This window comes from Helianthus annuus, chromosome 9 (genome assembly GCF_002127325.2).
Source record: "Helianthus annuus cultivar XRQ/B chromosome 9, HanXRQr2.0-SUNRISE, whole genome shotgun sequence".
In the NCBI taxonomy this organism is placed as follows: Eukaryota; Viridiplantae; Streptophyta; class Magnoliopsida; order Asterales; family Asteraceae; genus Helianthus; species Helianthus annuus.
The window spans coordinates 71,425,914-71,445,865 of NC_035441.2; positions in this window are offsets into that span (position 1 = coordinate 71,425,914).

Genomic DNA, 19,952 nt, shown 5'->3' on the forward strand with positions numbered 1-19,952 from the left:
CAAAATTAATATTGGTACTTTTCTGAGCCAGTTAGGGTCCCTGATTACCCTAACACCCGCTTTTAATACACTAAAACAACTAACGGGGTTAGACCTTAAAAGTAACGCACTTAACCAAACTAAACCGTAACTGAACGTTTGGAAACGAACCGAGTGCCTTTACATCTCAATGGAATCGGCCAACTAGTGGGCCCCGGGGGAGTACGTCCTTTATTATATTAAATTAGATTACGCGAAGAACGAGGCACTTTTGTCTATAAATACTCTCATCTCTCACACACTTGAACACACACTTCACCTCACCACCACTCCCTCTCCCTTGCCCCCTCCTCTCGGCCGAGATCACCACCACCCCCACATCCGTTTTTCGGTTCAAGTCTTGACATTCCAAGCATACTCAAGTGTCGGTGGTTACGTACAACGGAGCTCGGAACAAACGGAACGCGGAGGACCTCTACCGTTTGCTATTATCCACGCAGTTTTCGACTAGTTTCTTCCCTAGCCCCGAGCTAGAGGTATAACGTTTAAAACTCATTTTTGGTCATGTCTAAAGTGGTTAAAAGGATATTTGTCGGTTGAATGTCGGTAACCCGCTTAATGGAACTTTAAAGTTTGCTAAAACGTGAATATCGTTGGATAAAAGCTCAAAACGCGTGTAAATGTCGTAGTATTTGAATATGTTGGTTTTTATGGCCCGATCTATGATGTGGTGGCTCTCATCATCGTTTAACCCGACTTTGTTAGGATCACGTATCTTGACATACACTGGTTTCTTTGATACAAGGGTTAAAAGGTGAAACTCCACCACACGGGAAACATGAACTTGTGTAAAAATGTTTTAACGTGAAAAATAGTATTTAAAACAAGCCGATCTACGTATGTACAAGTGGTATATTCGTAGGACCGGGTGTCGAGAAAATCATGTTTTTATAAAAATGGATAAAGTGTTAACAAATACGATTTCTATAAACTACAAGTGTAGAAACACTTGTAGAATAAAAGATCCGACAAAATAACAATATTTACAAAAATTGTCGGGAAGTTGTAAGAAGTAAGTTGTTCTAAAAACGAGGTTTTTGCAAGACTAAGTTATGTTATGAATAGATCCACTAAAAATGACGAAATCTACACCGTAGTTTTTGTAAAAACTACAAGTTCATGAAACAACGCGGTTTTACATACTAGTCTTCTATTTGAAGTGTTGAAAATTGATTCGGTTGATTTGATAAATTGTTGAGATGAGTTGTAAAAGAAAATGATACGCTTGAAAGCGTGGCCACCTCCAGTTACAGGGGAAACTCTGGCGAAATTTTCTAAAAATCTAACACTTAGAATTATTTACAAGTGTTAGACTACCTTGACATGTTTTCAAATATATTTCGCCACAACTTTATTTATAAATAATCGGAGGTGGGATTTTCACAAAACTAAAAGTGATAAATATTTATTCGGAAAATATATTTTGTCACCTCACTGTTTATGATTATTTTGTGAAGATATATAAATATTATTTTTAGAGTAAAAATAATATTTACTAACCTTGTCAAGCCCGAAATATTACAAACGCCTTCACGGCAAACATATAAGTTACAACGGTAATTTCTATTACCACTTAATCACCAAAACGTAACTTACGCTTTATTCGGAAGTATTCATAAGCATGTATTGTTAAAACATTATTTTGGGAAAATATTATGAGAAAAAGGAAATATATTATTTTTGAGAAAAATAAATATATTTTGAAATAAGAAATAAAATATATTAAGTGGGACTTAATAAAATAAAATAAGTATACATGTATTTGATTCCCCCATCCTTGGGAAGGAGAATGCGTATCAAATATATATACGAAACGGTTGACTAACTGTTTCCCAAAAATATAATCTATGAAGCTAAAGCACGGCCATCCGTCTAATAGAATTAGCACATGTAGGTCGTTGCACAGCACTTGGATATTGGATTGCTTGATTTTGTGACGCATTCACTGTGAGTTCATGTCCCCCTTTTCTCTTAACTGTTTTCAGTTTTATAAACTGCGGGGGTGAAATACATGTTACAATGATTATGGATATGTTATACATGGTATGGTTAGCATAAGGAGTGTTATTACTTAGATCATGTGAGTGGGTAGGCAGAAACTTGAGGCCATTAATCCTCGTTGAGGACCGAGGGACAGGAGCGGTAGATCTATCTGGGTGTAGCGAGCCCAGCCCCAGGTCCAGCATAACGGACCTCGGGGTGACTTAGTGCCCGACGCATAAATCCGCTAGGTTTGAGTCATCCCTACTTGCACTTCACACATATCAGTGGACTTGCAACCCATTGGTGATCTCTTTTATTTCCTTATTTGCTACATACCAGGGTTTTTGATAAAGATAAAGGTTTATTTACTCATTTTCGCATGAACTCGCTCAACATTATTGTTGATTTTTCAACTTACATGTATTTCAGGGAATTAAGGATCTGGCACGGTTTAGCAGGATTTCCCGCTGCATTTAGATTCAGAGTCATCCGGGTTCAAGGCTTATGGCTCTTTCCTGGACAAGCCATAGCCCCTGAACCATGTTTATTTATGTTTGCATTATGGTAGTGGTTGTACTGTTTAAGACAAGTAATGGTTGTTGGGTGTTTACCCATTTAGACAATGTTTGACAATTTTATTTTCAATGGATGACTTTGCATGATTTTAAATTCATATAGCTTGTTATGGTTAAGCTATGGTATTAAGAAGTCACACCAAATTAACCACGCTTCCGCAAAGCCAGGGTGTGACACAAAGTCTCACCCTGGAAGGGTGTGGTTCTTTTTGGCAAACGGGGTAAACTTAATCCACGGTATGTCGGACCATTCGAAATCATAGAAAGAATAGGCAAAGTGGCCTACAAACTAAACCTACCAGCAGACTCGGTGCAGTTCACAACGTTTTCCATGTGTCAAAACTTAAAAAGTGTCTGTCAGATGAGACCCTCATAGTTCCTTTGAAGGAGCTCACTATCGACGAACAGTTGCGATTCGTCGAGGAATCAGTTGAAATCACGGACCGGGATGTCAAGGTCCTCAAGAACACTAGAATACCTCTTGTTCGAGTTCCTAGGAACTCCCGTCGTGGCCCAGAGTTCACCTAGGAACACGAAGACCAAATGAAGCAAAAGTATCCCTAATTGTTCGCAAACAGTACAACCACTACTGAGGCTGAAGCTACCATGGAATTTCGGGACGAAATTCTAGATCAACGGGGGGAGGATGTGACACCCCAGGAAAACCAGGAAAACCATGCAACTTAACTAGCTTCCTCAGTGAGTACGTACCAAATTTCGGGACGAAATTTCTTTCAACTTGGGGATAATGTGACAACTCGTAATTTAGAACTTTTCGCGTGCTTCGATGTAACTTGTTGAACTATACGTGACTAATGGACGTGTTTGATTGTAATGCAATATTATGTATTATGTGCTATGTGATGATATGTGAATGTTATGAATTGGTTGCGTAACACTTGCTCGGTCGCACAAGCCTTTTGGGCCGTGCACTTCTCTCTCTCTCGGCTCACTCTATTTGGACTCGAGACCTTAAGGGCATCCCAATGTTGGGTCCAGCCCACTTCTCTTGTTCACCTACACTTAGTAGCATTGGAGTTTAATTCCTCATAATTTACAAAACACCAACACACACAAACCCTAAGCTCTCTCCTTTCCTCTCCATTGGAACCGGACGGTAGCCCCACTCGAAGCCTTTCTCCTTCGGTTCAATCCAACCATCTCGAACATCACGGTTAGTGTTATTTTGTTGATGGTTGTTATGCGTCTGATGTGGTATTGTTATATGATCAGTTAGGGTTTCATGCTAGTAGTTATGTAATAAATTTGTGATCATGAATGGGACATATGTGTTGATTTCGGTATGCATATGATGAAACTGTTTTCGTGTTAGCAAAACTATTAGAAGAGATTTCATGATGATCTAATGGATGGCTAGGGTTGCATGTTAGTATTAGAATCCGCTAGCCTAATGATCCGATTAAATGATTGAATGATGATGGTTGATAGTCTATGATTGGGGTTACATGTTAGTTCTGGAATTAGTTAATCAGATGATCCGATTGAGTGCTTGATGATTGTTCTTGATTTCGTGATGATTAAAATAGTATGATTGTGTATGAATTCCGAATTCAATGCTGTTTAATCTGTTGTGAAACTGCCAAACTTGTTAGCAATTGTTACGGAATTAAAGATGCTGTAAATAAGGAAGTTTGTTACATTCCTGATCTCGACACGGGTTGCGAGTCGAGAACCCTTAGTCTTGACTCGAGACCGCGCATCATCATCACACCGACAAGACTCGAGACCTCGGATGCGAGTACTGTTGCGATTCGAGAACACCCACTCTCGAGTGACAAATGCATAACTCGAGACCTCTAGTTACGACTCGAGAACACCAAGACTTCAACCCGAGACCACACTGTCTCGACTCGAGATCCTTAGTCTCGACTCGAGACCACATGACTGTGCATTCTGTTTGGGCTTGTATGATGTTACTGGATTATATATATTTGGGCTTTGTTTGGCTACGTGAGTAACACTGTTAATCTCGTATACATGCACCGTTACTGTGAACTGCCATGATCTCTACTTGTATGCAATACGTGTAGAACATAATCGTTCATACTTAAACACGGACCTGACTTGTATGGTACACCTATGTTAGGACGTGGTTGACCACATTATAGCTTGATTGACCTTTCTGTGTATCTGCCGAGCAAACCAAGGTGGGTTCACACTCATACCAAGGCATGGGATTCCCGGTGGGTAGGGAATGGGATTGAAGGAAAGGGATTGAACAAATACTTGTACTTACACTGTTACTAGACTATCTACCATCGTCCTCGAATGTGAAGGACCCATACGTAAAACCTACGTAAACCCTCACGTACCACTGTCCTCGGGTTGAGAAGGACACTTACGTAAAACCTACGTAAACTAATACTCACTACTGCCTCGGGTTGTGACAGGAACTTACGCAAATCCTACGTAAACCCTCGCTTACCACTGTCCTTGGGTTGAGAAGGACACTTACGTAAATCCTACGTAAACCTTGTACGTACTATTGTTCTCGGGATAAGAAGAACACTTATGGTTACCTCTAGTCTAGTACATGCACACATGGGAAGCCCCCACTAAATGAACATACAATTGACTTAGTTACTAACGCAGGATGATGCAACGAACTTACTATTACGAACTTTGTTAGGCCCTAAAGTGTGAGACTGACGCATCAAATTAATACAACGGACTATGGTTACGAACTGGGCTTTACAGGGTTAGTTAGTATTAGGTTTTGGACCTTTACAGGTCACTTGGGCCAAGCTTTAGGCCATGTGGGCCAAGCAGGCCCAAGGGGAGCCCATGTGGGAAGTGGGCTTGCCTAGGTATATAAACAAGATTTCTACTTGTTTTAGGGTTGGAACTTCATAGTTACAAAATTCCTAGAGAGAGAGCTAGAGGATTCGAGTTGGTGGTGATCATTTGTACTAGACGGTTTTGCTTATTTAAGTAATAGAATCGTGTGCAAGTGGTTTAAAGGTGATTCGGTTTGTTCTTCGTTTCCATATTTTCAGTTCGTTTTTCATATTTTTCGATTTGTTCTTGAATCACCAATTGATTGGATTCCGCACAATTAATTGGTTGTTGATATCATTGAAAGATCCGGTTAAACGGGACTTACAAGTGGTATCAGAGCTTTAAGAACCTATTTCTAGGCTCGGTGTGATATCAAAATATTCAAGATATTCGTTGTTTTTGGTTTGGTGTTCTTCGCGTTCTTCGGTGTTCTTCATTGTGTTCATCCGAATTTTAGTGAAAATTCCTATATTTTGGATTTTGATTTGTTTTGAAAGTTGTTGCTAGATAATCTATTGTTTTAAATCTTTTAAATATTCTGTATTATCTTTCAAAGCTTTATCAAAATCCCAAATTTTCGAAACTGATATTTGACTTTGGAAAGTTCATGTGTTAAAAATTTTCAAATTTGAAAATATCTTCCAAAATTATTGGAATTCAGTCGCAATCGTTCATCTTCAACAATTCACGGATTCCAGTCGCAATCAAGGTTTCGGCTCTTCACGTTTCTGTTCCGACTCGCAACCTACAATCAGCACAAGACGTCATCATCATCCACTCGCAACCTCCATTACGAGTCGCAACCTCCATTACGAGTCGCAACCTCCGATTTCGAGTTATCACCTTCTGAGTCGCAACCACCTGCAACACCGTCATCTCGAGTCATTCTGTTCCGAGTCGCAACCGCATCCATCGTTCCGACTCGCAATCGTCTTCTTTGTTCTGTCTCACATCCACCGTCCACGTTTCTGGTTACGAGTCGCAACCTTCCTTCAACACCTTCTTCATCATCATCGGCCATCATCTACACCACCACTGATCATCTTCTTCTTCTCGGATAACCGTACGTCGGAAACCTGCAACGTCTTATTTTGAAGAAGGAACTTCTTCAACCATTACCCACAGCTCCAGTCGCCATTATTCACAATCACCTTGTCATACCTTGATTTAGGGTTTCGGAGTCTGTTCGGAGAAAAAGAGACTACGGTTTGTTTGTGACACTTTGTTTGTCGGGAAAGATCTTGTGGACTGTTAGGTTTTAATTAATAATAAATCATTACCTAATCATTACATAATCATAATAATAATATTAATAGTCATTTAGTAATAATTACCTTATCATTGTTTTTAAATAATAATAATAATAATTATTAGTTTTCTTATATATTAATTTTTAAAAAAAAGGGGGTTTGTTTGGTTTGTGACTAGTTTTGACAGGTTTTGAGGTGCGGGTCAGAAAGCGGGCTCGATTCGCGTGCAAAGGGTTTTGAGTGAGCGAGTACACGGGTTCTTGTTTGGTTTGTGTTTTGAGGAGAAGAACAAACGTATCAACCACCCGCTGAAATCATGGCATTAGTATTTCACAAACCCGTGGTTCAAGAAATGACTGTTGAAGATACACTTTCGGTTTTCTGCACTCCTGAATGTAGGGAACGAGTTGAGGCTTATAGAATTCACAACGCTGAGCTAATCGAAGACTATAATGAAATTAAACGGAAAAATTTCACTTTAACGAAAAACGAAAAACTTTTCAAAGAGAAAATCGAAGCTCAGCGTAAGGACATCGTTCAACTCAAGGACGATGTTAGTGTAGCTACGGCCCAACTCATCATAGTCAAAGAAAAACTGTGTGAGGTGACTAAAGAACTGGAGAATGTTAGGGATAAATACCAAATTAATCAGTTAAACATTAAAAAATTCGATTCCTCCAGTAAATTAGTCAAAAATCTGTGTGATCAACAATTAGCATATTCTAAAAAGAAAGGGTCGGGATTGGGTTATAATCAGACTCCTCCTCCGTACAATGATAATTACACTTATTTACCAATGACTGAGGAGGAGATGCTGAACGAAAGTAAAATGACTTATGGTTCAAATAACAACAAATCGCCTGTTCATAACAGACATGTTGAGTCACAAAAGTCTACACCATTGAATTTTGTTCCTAGAGGCACAATTGATCCTAACGTTTCATCGTCATGTGCAGATGATAGCTCTGAAGTAAAGTGTGGTGATGTTCATGGGAGTGAACCAGTCGTTATTTCAAATGTTTCTGAACCATATTTTGAACATTATTCTGAACCAACTGAGTCTGACATTGCTTTTACTAGTTCTTTGTTTACGTCGTTTCAGCTTATGTTTCGTCTTATGAGCCTGTTGTTTTGGGCAAAACGGATAATGTTTGTGTGGATGATTTGAACAATAAGTGTGGTGATTGTTTTTCAGCTAATGCTTGTGATCCTAACGTTTCTAATGTTTCAGTTCATGAAAGTGTTACAGGTGAGGTCCCTCAGGACGCATTCAGTGAAACCACTGAAACGACTTCTCAAGAAAATCAAGAGTATCCTGATTCTTCTTCTGAATCTGTCTCAGTGGGTGTCCCTAATGTTGAATCGAGTGGGACCCCATTGGAAACAGTAGCTGAAAGTAAACCACAAGTAGATTCACATGATACGTGTGTTGATGAAACATGTGTTGATGAAACTTCTACATCTTCTGAAATTAAAACTGAACCAGATTTTTCAAAACAAGAAGCAGTCACATTAACTGAAAAGTCACAAGAAAATGTTTCTAAAAGGGAAATTAAAACAGAAACTGAATCGTCTTTTCAAAATGATCCTGTTGAAATTATAAAAGATGAAAAACATCATCCGTCTGAATCTCATGATTGTGCTAGTTCTGATCAACAGGTACAGAAGAACTCAGAAAAGGCACATGGAACACAGGCAACGCAAGCTCGGTCATCTAGACCCACCAAATCAGCTACTGCTGCTAGCTGTCAGAATATCCACACATTGAAACGACAGACATGTTTTAACTGTGGAATTCCTGGACACATTGCTAGAAATTGTGTTCATCGTCCAAAAGTGCAACGAAATGCCAACACTCACTCGTGTGCTGATGTTTGTGAGCCGGTTCACAACAAGCGGAATGAGTCAAAACAAGCAGATCAAAGTCGGGGGTATGCGAAGTCTGCTTATCAAGGACAATCACGATCTCATAAGGTTCATGACAAGGTGATTGAAAGCTCCAATAAGGGAGAAAAGACGAAAAATGGTGCTCAGAGCAACAAGACTTCTGCAAACAACAAATACAAGCACCCCAATTCGTCTTCTCTAAGAGAAATGTGCAGGCACATCCAGCGCAAAAAGGACCGGGTTGTCCTTCAGGACCTGCCAGAGCGAATCAAGCGGCTCAAAACGTCTTTCCGGTGAAAAGACAAACTTGCTACAACTGTGGCATTGCGGGTCACATTGCTAGAAACTGCACAAGGCGTCCCTACGTACTCTACTATATGCAAAATCAGAGGGTTACATCAAAGGATACCAATCATTCCAAGCCAATGAAGGTATCTTCATCTAAGGCAATGAAGAATGTGAATCCCAAGGTTAAACCTTCTGATGGGGATTGGAACGCTGCTAAAAACAAACGCAAGGCTGTTCAAGAACAAAAACGTCTTTCTAAAACTGAAACAGCTAAAGTTGCTCAACCGAAGGCAACAAACGCGTTTACTGGACCGAAACAGATTTGGAAACCCAAATCAAAAGCAGCAATGTCTCCAATCCTTGAAACGAAAGGGGACTTATGTTTAAAGGAAGTGTCTTATTTTGATGCTTCAGGAAAACCCAGGACCACGATGGCCTGGGTACCCATGTCTTACTAATCTCCTTAATTTTCAGGAACAACCAAGGAGGAGCTGTTGACAATCTCTGGAATGTTGATAGCGGTTGTTCCAGAGATAAAACGGGTAACATTTCACTGTTGCAAAAAGTTCAAAATTTTTTTTACAGATGATATGTTTCCTTTGGAGGAGATAAAAGAAGTAAGAAATGATCAGCAAAATGTACCGTTTAAATTCAGTACTTTGATTTGAATTTGATTAGTCTTCAATCTGATGACAGAACGGTTAACCAAAAATATTTGATTAGTCTTCAATCTGAGACATATATAGTGTTTAGGGGGAGAAAATGAGAAAAATACAAAAACATTAGAAAAATGAAAAAACCAAAAAGAAAAATTGCATGATATGGGAAGTGAAATAAATGTTCGTGTTAAAGGGTTTGACTAACACATGTAAGGTGCCATAGCTGAAAAGACTAGGATCTACTGCGATATGTTGATAGGCTTGACGCTCAACATGATAAAAGATACTAAGTGATATAAACATAACGAACTATGTACCATGTGGGTAACATACCAACAGTGTATGATTTTATGGTCTTAAATCTTGCATTGATAGATAGCCAACATCTGAGGTTTCGGGTCTTTATATTGTTGAATCATCCGGGGATATCTTGGTTGTCCTTCTGCTTAGAACTAAAATTGTACATGACCCCAGGAAAGAAAGTCACTTGGAATTAGCTCATATCTATTTGAATGTCTGTATGTTTCCCGATACACACAATTTTGATCTAATTCTGAAATCTTCTCTGAAAAAGTCGTGTACCTCCTCTGCTGCATCCAGATATATGCTGACCTGGAGGTGCTAGGCAACGACAGCTTCTGCTGCATCCAGATACATGCTGACCTAGCTGTACGTTGTCGCGCTATAGATCTAATACACCCGAAAGAGGCCCTCTAGTGCCCAAAAGAAACCCCAAGAAACCTATATCAAATTGAGAAAAACTCATTTGATCTGTATATTATACCATCTCTGCTTAAGATCTATTCTGTTCTCTTCTCAACCTATTCCCAGTTAAGATTTCAGAAATCTGGATTGGACTTGTGAAATATGTGGTAGGGAAGATACTTGCATGATAGTGTGTGCTGTTTATATTTCCGGGATTTGATTAGTATTTATTTGGGTGTTCATTGTTAAGAAGTCAAAACATGATAAATCAGATTACATGCAGACTGCACAGTCAGGATATCTAAAAGGATGACATCAGTATACTCACCTGTTACGATGAATCGTTGTGCTTACCTTGATCGCGGGGGTATGCCTTGGAATGGGACACACGTGTATAATAGTATAATATCACCTTAAGCATATCACGAAGTTGAAAATTAAAAGTTGAGCGTTAAAGTTTAAGTGGACAAACATATTGGCAATCGCATAGACCAGTTTGATTAGGCTCGTACTGAAAAGTGTTCCTTAGTCTGCCTGAGAACGAATTTTGATCCCATTTGCAATTGTAATTGTATATTATGGTAGTTGTTTATATTTTGAGTTTTTATTTGTTTTAGTTCTTAAAAATAAAAATTAAAAAAAAATAGAAAAATTTCAAAAATCCAAAAATAGTGTGTTTATTTGTTTCTCTTAAAAATTAAAAATGTAACCGTTCTTGAAGATTTGACTGATCATCAAAAGTTAAAAGAATTTAAATTGTGAAATTTGATGTACCTAGTGTTCATGTGGTACTCTCCCTGTTGCATAAGAAATGTTTGCTTATGAGTTTGTGAGCATGTGCAGAACTTGGTTTCAATCAAGAACAGGGGTTGATGAAGAATGAGATGCTGTTAGTTGCTGAAGAAGTCCAAAGCATCACAACAACAAGATGTACCTGAGTCAGAAGAACCGGATACGGAACGCCGTCTGACAGTGAAAGTGCATTTGAAGAAGTACCGTGAACCTGCTTGAAAGACAAAGATTGAAGAAGAAAAGAGCTGCTGAGAATCCTCCTCTCACATTCTTTTTGACAAAGATATTTCAAGCAAATGCTGATCGTGATCCTGATATGAAGCTAACCACAGAATCTGAAGAAAGAGACCCAGTGCTGAGAGTTCAGAAGTCAAGAACTTCCACAACATCTGCAGCTTAGAGACAACCATAGATTTCGTTGAAGACGTTGCTGAATTCAAGTTATGAAGACAATTTGATGGCATCAGTCTAGGAGGAGATTGTTAGGCCCTAAAGTGTGAGACTGACGCATCAAATTAATACAACGGACTATGGTTACGAACTGGGCTTTACAGGGTTAGTCAGTATTAGGTTTTGGACCTTTACAGGTCACTTGGGCCAAGCTTTAGGCCATGTGGGCCAAGCAGGCCCAAGGGGAGCCCATGTGGGAAGTGGGCTTGCCTAGGTATATAAACAAGATTTCTACTTGTTTTAGGGTTGGAACTTCATAGTTACAAAATTCCTAGAGAGAGAGCTAGAGGATTCGAGTTGGTGGTGATCATTTGTACTAGACGGTTTTGCTTATTTAAGTAATAGAATCGTGTGCAAGTGGTTTAAAGGTGATTCGGTTTGTTCTTCGTTTCCATATTTTCAGTTCGTTTTTCATATTTTTCGATTTGTTCTTGAATCACCAATTGATTGGATTCCACACAATTAATTGGTTGTTTGATATCATTGAAAGATCCGGTTAAACGGGACTTACAAACTTGCTTACTGTGAACTCGCTCAACTAGTTGTTGACTCTCTGTTACATGCCTTGCAGGACCATAGGTACTAACGGAGCTTGCATGGGAGGCGCGGTCGTTGTGGCACGAATCGAGGATGTGGTGTTAAACACTTCTATGACATTTCCACTTAATACTTACGCTGGGTTTTACATTATTGCTTCCGCTACACTTGATTATGTTTGGTTTTGAAAACACCTTTCGTATTGATGAATTACTTTTACTATTTACTTATATGTTCAATATGATTGGTGGCTTGATCCTGGTCATGTCACGCCTCCATGCGGTGGTACTCCGCGTGTGGATTTTGGGGGTGTGACAAATGACGTTTGCAATTTTTGGTTTTTGAATGTTTTGACATTTATAAATTGAATGGTATTTAGTAAAATATGGTGTTTGTTTTTTTGGAGAATAATAGAAGTTGAGGATAAACTCAATAAGATTTTGCTCAATCAGATGGACAATATCCTCACTTAAGGATTTTGTCTATCATATTGAGTGAAACTTTACCGAGAACAAAACTGAATCTCAAAGAAACGTCGTTTGGAATGTGTGGCTTTTCAATATTTTGGCGTTTATAAATTGAATAGTATTTAGTAAAATATGGCGTTTGTTTTGGTGTGTTCAATGGAAGGTCTGAGACGTTGTTTATATAGGATGTTTTTTGGCGCGTATTTTAGGTGGGATTTTATTATAATAAATGCTAGTAATGAAGCTTCCGTCGTTTCAATTACTGTTTGTTCAGCTTTATCGATTAAACACAAAGTTTGGCGTTTTATATTAATGGCGTTTAGATGAGGATGATGTGTGCTTTGTAGTTTAAGGCGAGAATTTAATGACGTTGTATTCATGAGTTTGGCGTTTTGTCCTTAATGACCTTTTTATGAAGCGCGTCCACGTAATAAAATTGATGTTATTTACGAAAACGCGACCGCAGCAATCTAGTTCGTAGATTGTTTTGATCTGACAATCCATAAGCGTTATCACTGTTCTCACACTTTTCACCGTTTTCCCTAAATCCTGACCGTATATATATATATATGTGTGTATGTGTGTGTGTATTAGACTTATGCACGACAAAATGCGACGTTTTGAAATACAATAGGTAGTATATATACTGTTGTACGTTGTTTATTACGTTTTGAAAATATATCGACAACTTGCGTTGTCGGGTCGTCCAAAAACATAGAAAACTCTGCCCGTTTTTCGTAAAATTCCATAATACGGAACGTGTTTTATTATAAAAACGAAATCTATCGGATTTAAAATATTTTATAAAATAAATATAAGGGTGTATTTATTTTCGACAACTCTTTATAAGTCGCAAAACAAGTTGATAATGTTTCGCAAACGCGGTTTACTTGACAACGGAACTCGGAAATCTTTTATAAAATAAATATAATTATTTATATTTATTTCAAATATCAAAAACTCGGAAATCTTTTAAAATAAATCTAATTATTTATATTTATTTTAAACGTCAAAAGCTTGGAAATCTTTTATAAAATAAATATAATTATTTATATTTGTTTCAAATGTCTAGAACTCGAAAATATTTTATACAATAAAAATACGAGACACGATACATTATACGAGTTTACAACGTATTATTTTAATATGACTATTCGTTACAAACACGTACCCATCCTGACAATAAATGTGATTAAACAATTATAGTTATTGTTCCTAATTGAGTTAACAACATTTTCATAGAATCATATGGTTAAGATTCGGTAGAGCTCGGTAACACGTAGTTTAGCTACATCATTTTAGTAGAAATTTATAAGTTTATTCCTGGATAGGAATGTCATAGATTGCATGCTAGCGAGTTACGTTTTGGAAACAACATTATGGAATCATATTAAGGGGCTGTTTGGTAGCCTCTTAATGGCCATTCAGATGCTACCTCTTAATGGTTTAAAACCTCTGAATGAATAAGATGTAACCTCAAGTCTGAATGGTTAAGAGGTAACCTCTGAATGGTAAATCATCACATGTCACATTTTCTACATTCTCATTGATAAAATTCTTAATGGTTCCATTAAGAGGTAGTCTCTTAATGACCATTCAGAGGCTACCAAACAGCCCCTTAAGCTAGCTTTGCATAAGGATATCGAGGTGAGCTCATAATCTCCACTTTTTATAGTTCTACATTTTTATAAATTTTTTCGGGGGTGTAAAGACATGCAAGTTTCGCAAAAGTACACAATATTTTGATGAATGAAAATATATATTTTTAAACCATCTCGCAAATGAATTTCAATAACTCAAATGGTTTACGAAAGGTTTATACAAACATACCGGTTTTTACAAAAACATAAGCGTTTTTACGAAAATGCATGAACTACAGACTAGTGACGGGATTGTCCTAGTTACAACAGGACTAGGTTGTCTTGCATACAAATAAAGGGACTAGTTTGTCCTGCTTACAAACAACGGGACAGTATACAACTCACGGATCCTGCATGCAACTTTAGGCCTACATACAACTTAAGGACTGAATTGTCCTACATACAACTTAAGGACTGGATTATCCTACATACAACTCACAGGCTCATGCGGGCATGTTGTCATTGTCATACGCGGACATTGACGGTTAAACAAGTTTTACAAACACAAGGTTTTACAAATACAAAGTTTTACAAACATCAAGTTTTACAAATATAAAGTTTTCATATGACATGCCAAGGAAAATGATTATTATTTCGTTTTCTCAACATTATTTTAAACCGATTATCAAAAATATTTATTTAAAATTTTTTTTTTCAAACAAACTATGAACTTGCCAATTTTATGTTGATTTTTCGCATGTTTCTTTCTCATGTTACATTTTCAAGTTATGGCACGGTTGAAATAGGAGAACCATGGGGATTCGAGTACTTAGTGAGCATTCATTTTCTAGAAGTCTTAGCATTATATACTTCCGTTGTGCAATGAAGATACCACTCAGATTACACCAACTCTGATTTTGCGGGTGTGACAAAAGTGGTCTTTTAACGTTTTATTATAACAAATTTAAAAAATCTGACCATTTTGCCTTTCATTAAAAGGGAGGAAAAAGTAAAAAAAAAATGCCTTTCATTAAAAGGGAGGAAAAAGTCAAAAAAAAAAAATCTGGATGTTAACTGAAAAATTTGACTAGATTTTGCTTTTGGATGAAAATGGCAAGAAAATTGAAACCACATGGACACAAATTCAAAAGGTTTGAGTTTTGGACTAAAGTAACAAAAGTGATCAAACCTCAGAGACCATTTTGACAATTTACTCTTTTTAAATTAAATAACTTAACTTCAACTGCCCGAGGGCCTGCAGAAATCTTTAAATCAAGTTGACATCCAAAACCGAAACTATATAAGTCAACAACTTGCAGTCCATAACAAGATTATTATTATTATAAGAGTTAAATGCCTGGTTGGTCCTTGTGGTTTACCATTTTTACAGACTTGGTCCCAGTGGCTTACCAATTACAGAGTTAGTCCCAGTGGTTGTAAATTTTGCACTCGGGTGATCCTTATCACTAACTTATGTTAAAATTATTAGTTAAATATGTGTAAAATTACTTATTTACCCTTAAAGATTAAAAGAATATATCCTAAATAAAAAAAAAAAGAAATATTTAATTCATGTGGCCCCTCACCTCTTCTTCTTCAACAACTATCAACCACCACCATTATAAAAATGCTATATGAAAATAAAACAAATTACAACACATAGCAACAATCATAAAAATGCTATATGAAAATAAAACACATGATGATCATCCATTCATTAAGTTTAATGTTACCACAACATCATTGTTTAAAAATGTCGACACATAAAACAAATTACAACCATGACATGAATTTAAAATGTGTTCACATGACACAACAAAAGACATAAATGAAAACGTGGTTTAAAGACGTGTAACCCGTCCAGGTAAGGGTTACACCTCCTAAACCTGGATGACATCATTATTCCCTACGCAACTTGACATGATTGCACACTTAGCCAGATCCATTAATTTCCTGAAATACATGTAGTTTGAAAAATCAACAAAAGTTAAGCGAGTTCATGTAAAAGTGAGTATGTATAAACCTTTCATGTGTGAATAAAAGTCCCTGGTATGTAGCAATAAGTAAAAAGAGATCACCAATGGGTTGCAAAGCCACTGGTATGTGTGAAAAGGTGCAGGAAGACTCAAACCTAGCAAATTTGTTACCGGGCTTCGGCTGTAAGACACAGTCACCTCTATGGGCCGCCCCGGCCTCACGGGTGTGGGCTCGCTACACCCAAATAGATCTATCACTCTTGTGTCCCTCGGTCCTAAGAACGAGGATTGATGGCCTTAAGTGTTGTACCCACCCTTCACATGATCTAGTAGTAAAAACGCTCCCTACGCTAACCATACCATGTAAATAAATGTCTGAAATAGTTGTCGCATGTATTTCACCCCCGAAATATAAAACTGAAAACAGTAAAGAGAAAAGGGGGACATGAACTCACAGAAGTGCGTATCCTATAACGTCAACCTCAAACTCGATCAGCTACCTGGCGACCTACAACGTACTAATGTCTATTAGACGAACGGGCCGTGCCTTGGCTTAGGGTTTAATGTTTTGAGTTGCGTTACTTTGATATTATATCAAGTTTGTGACTACTTGTTAAAATAATAATAATTATTTTAACTTAACTTTTGTTTTTAGGAAGAATAGTTTGGCAACTATTCCGTATCCACACTTCTCAAGTATTTTATATGTCTATTTCCTTCCCAAGGATGGGGGTATTTATACATGTACACTTGTAATTTCCAAAAAATATATTTTAAGTCCCACTTAGAAAAATATATTTAAATTATTTGCCTAAAACATCTTAATTCAAAATATATATATTTTTTTTCCAAAAATATTATATTTTATTTCATAAATTTCCCAAAATAATATTTTACCAAAAATATACGTGTAAAAGTATTTTTTTCTGAAATATTATATAAGTGACGTTTTAGCGTTTCGTATTGCAATAATAATTGCGTAACTTAAATATTTATTTCGTGGGAGTTTTGGTATTATTTTGGAGTCGTAATTTCATGGTATATACAAGTTATATTATTTTACCCTAAAAATAATATAACTAGTTCACAAAATAAACAAATAATCACACAAGAGTTTTAGTATGAAATATATATTCTAAATATATATTTATCAAATTTTATTTACGAAAATCAACCTCCGATACCTTGTATTTTTGTAACAACAACTATGGCGAAGTTTATTTTGAAATAAAGTTAGAAATATATTTGTAAACACTTGCTAGGAAAACATTTTCTACGTGTTGAAATTTTAGAAAAATTTCGCCTGAGTTTCCTTTGTAAATGGAGGCGTCCATGCTTACTAGCATATCATTTTCTTTTGTAAAATCATTCAATCAATCATCAACCAACAATATGTAACTTATACTTACCAGACTTGTCAAGAACAAGCATAACTATAAACTCATGAACTTGAATATTTATGAAAACATGTAGTAACTTACTAGCACATTTAGTAAGTCTTGTCACCTTCCAAAATGTGATTAGTTCTTTAAAAACTTTATTTTTAAAGAGTTTAAATGTTCACAACTTCTAGTCGTATTTTCCAAAAATATTTCTTTGTGAAATTTTCTTATAACACAAGCGTTTCTACACTTGTTCATCCACTAAAAATGTGTTAAGTTTATATAAGATCCAAGTTTTAACGAAACTCATACTTATCACTTGGTTCTTTCAAAAAACCACTCATGGATCTTTAGATCTACAAGATTATAACCTACTTTGATCTTTATTTTTCAAGAAAACATTCATTTATTCATGTTCATAGTTTAGGTGTGGATGATTCCATCATCCTACAACTTTTTATCTTTCTCATCTTGCTAGATCATGTTTTTAATCATGGTCTAGCAAGTCCATATGATGATCCATATCACTTCTACTAGCAAACAATGATCAACAAGCATCACAACACAAGAATATTATGATTTCTTCATCTTTTAACCATACTTTATTACTAGGTTTGTTTATGTTCAAGACTTTGTTTATGGTTCTTTAGAGTTCTTATCATTTTGATCTTTAAACATTATTAACCACTTAAACAACATGTAAAATGCAAGGATCTAAGTTCTTACCACTAGCACAAGGCTAGGGGAGTTCAAGTGTAGAAAAGTGGTGGATAAAAAAAGATGAGAGAAGTCCTTGAGCTTCCGAACACACCGAGCTTCGTTGTATGATCTCTAACACCCTTGGATGCCCTTAGATTGGTTGAAGAAGCTTGAATGATGATGATGATGGTTGTGCTTGGGGTCGGCCGAAACAAAGGAAGAGAGGAGAGGAGAGTGTTGTTTGATGTTGTGAGGTTGGTGATGATGAGAATGATGGACCCCAAGTCTTTCTTATAATCCTCTTAACCCTCATTAACCATTGTATAACATGCCTCATTATCCACCAACATGATCTATTATAATATTCAAACAAATCCATGGGTGGGGACACCCATGGTGACCGTCTCCAGGGGGGGGGGGTATAGGGTTGGGTTTCAATGGGTGGTTACTAGTTTAGTTAGATTTCAAATGATATAGTTAGTGGGTTTTGGTGTGTTATGAAATATATAGTGTGTTAGGGTGTTCGGGGACCCTAACTAGCTTAGAAAAATAAAAACAATGTGTTTGGCAATATTTTTGTGTTTCGGGTAGTGTCCGGTTGTCCGGTTGGGTGTTGTCTGTTAAAGTGCTTAATTAATCCATAAGGTGTCTTTTATAATACTTTTAGTGACACTTTTAATTCCCGACACTTTGGAAAGTATCTAGGACCATTTTGTCAAGTTTTTGCACCTTACTAGCATAATTAAATGCTGAATTTTTGTTATTAAGTGCAGAATTCTGCATTTAGAGTGTGTTTTAGGCACTTCCCGGCACTATAACTATCACCTAGTGACGCAGTTTTATGGTCCTCACTTCCCTACACTCCCTACTAGTGTAGTACCCTGTCTCTGGCTCATACTGGCCTCAAAACATTGTCTGTCTAGGTGCTGGCATTGTCAGCATGTTTTCTGGGTTATCCGCTCACTGTGCTAACTGTGCTTTGTGCATCAAGTTTGTCACTAAAGTTTGTGTGAAATAAATGGAGTGACAGTATGAAATGTGATGCATATATATGTATGTAAAAGAAATCGGAAAGCAGTTTAATCACAGTGGTAATCAAGCACAGTCATTAAGCACAAATTAAATATTAATTAAGTGTACGGATACCTGTGATTGTGAGGGTTGTCACAATTTTTTAGTTTTAAATTTTCTGTTTTCTTGATTTTTTAGGTTTCGAATCCTCTCTTTTACTTTTGTTTGTTAATTTCTGAATATTGTTCTTGAAATTTTTTTTTTAGGTTTTGAATCAAGTTAATTTATGAATAATGTTCTTGATTTTTTTTAGGTTTTCAATCCTCTGTTAATTTCTGAATAATGTTTTTACTTTTAAGTTCCGGAACCTCTTTTTCTTCTGGTTGTTAATTTCTGAACAACGGGTTCTATTCGAAACTAATATCAGTGATGGGGAAGAAGGGTCAAACCTGAATGGATGGTGGTTGTTCTCCGAGATGAGAAATAGTGGGTGTGGACCCGATACTTTTGTATACAACGCGGTCGATTGGGTAGTGTGGTCGTTTTTCCGACGGGTAGTGTGGTTGGATGTTAGGTGGTAGCAGATGGATGGTGGTGGAGGGGATGAGATGGTGGAGGTGGTTTGGAGAAGGAGAAGGAGAAGAGGGTGGGGTGGGATCCACAAAGTTTTATTGCTTTAATTAAACATTTTTTATTTTCTTAATAAATGAGGTTCTAAGGGTAATATAGTCATTTCACACATATTAACTAAGAAATTTAACAGAGGTTAGGTCAGGGGACCAACCGAGTTTATTTTTGACAACTTTTGGGACCACGCGTGTAATTAGTAAACCACTAGGACCAAATATGAATTTTTTGCAAACCACAGGGACC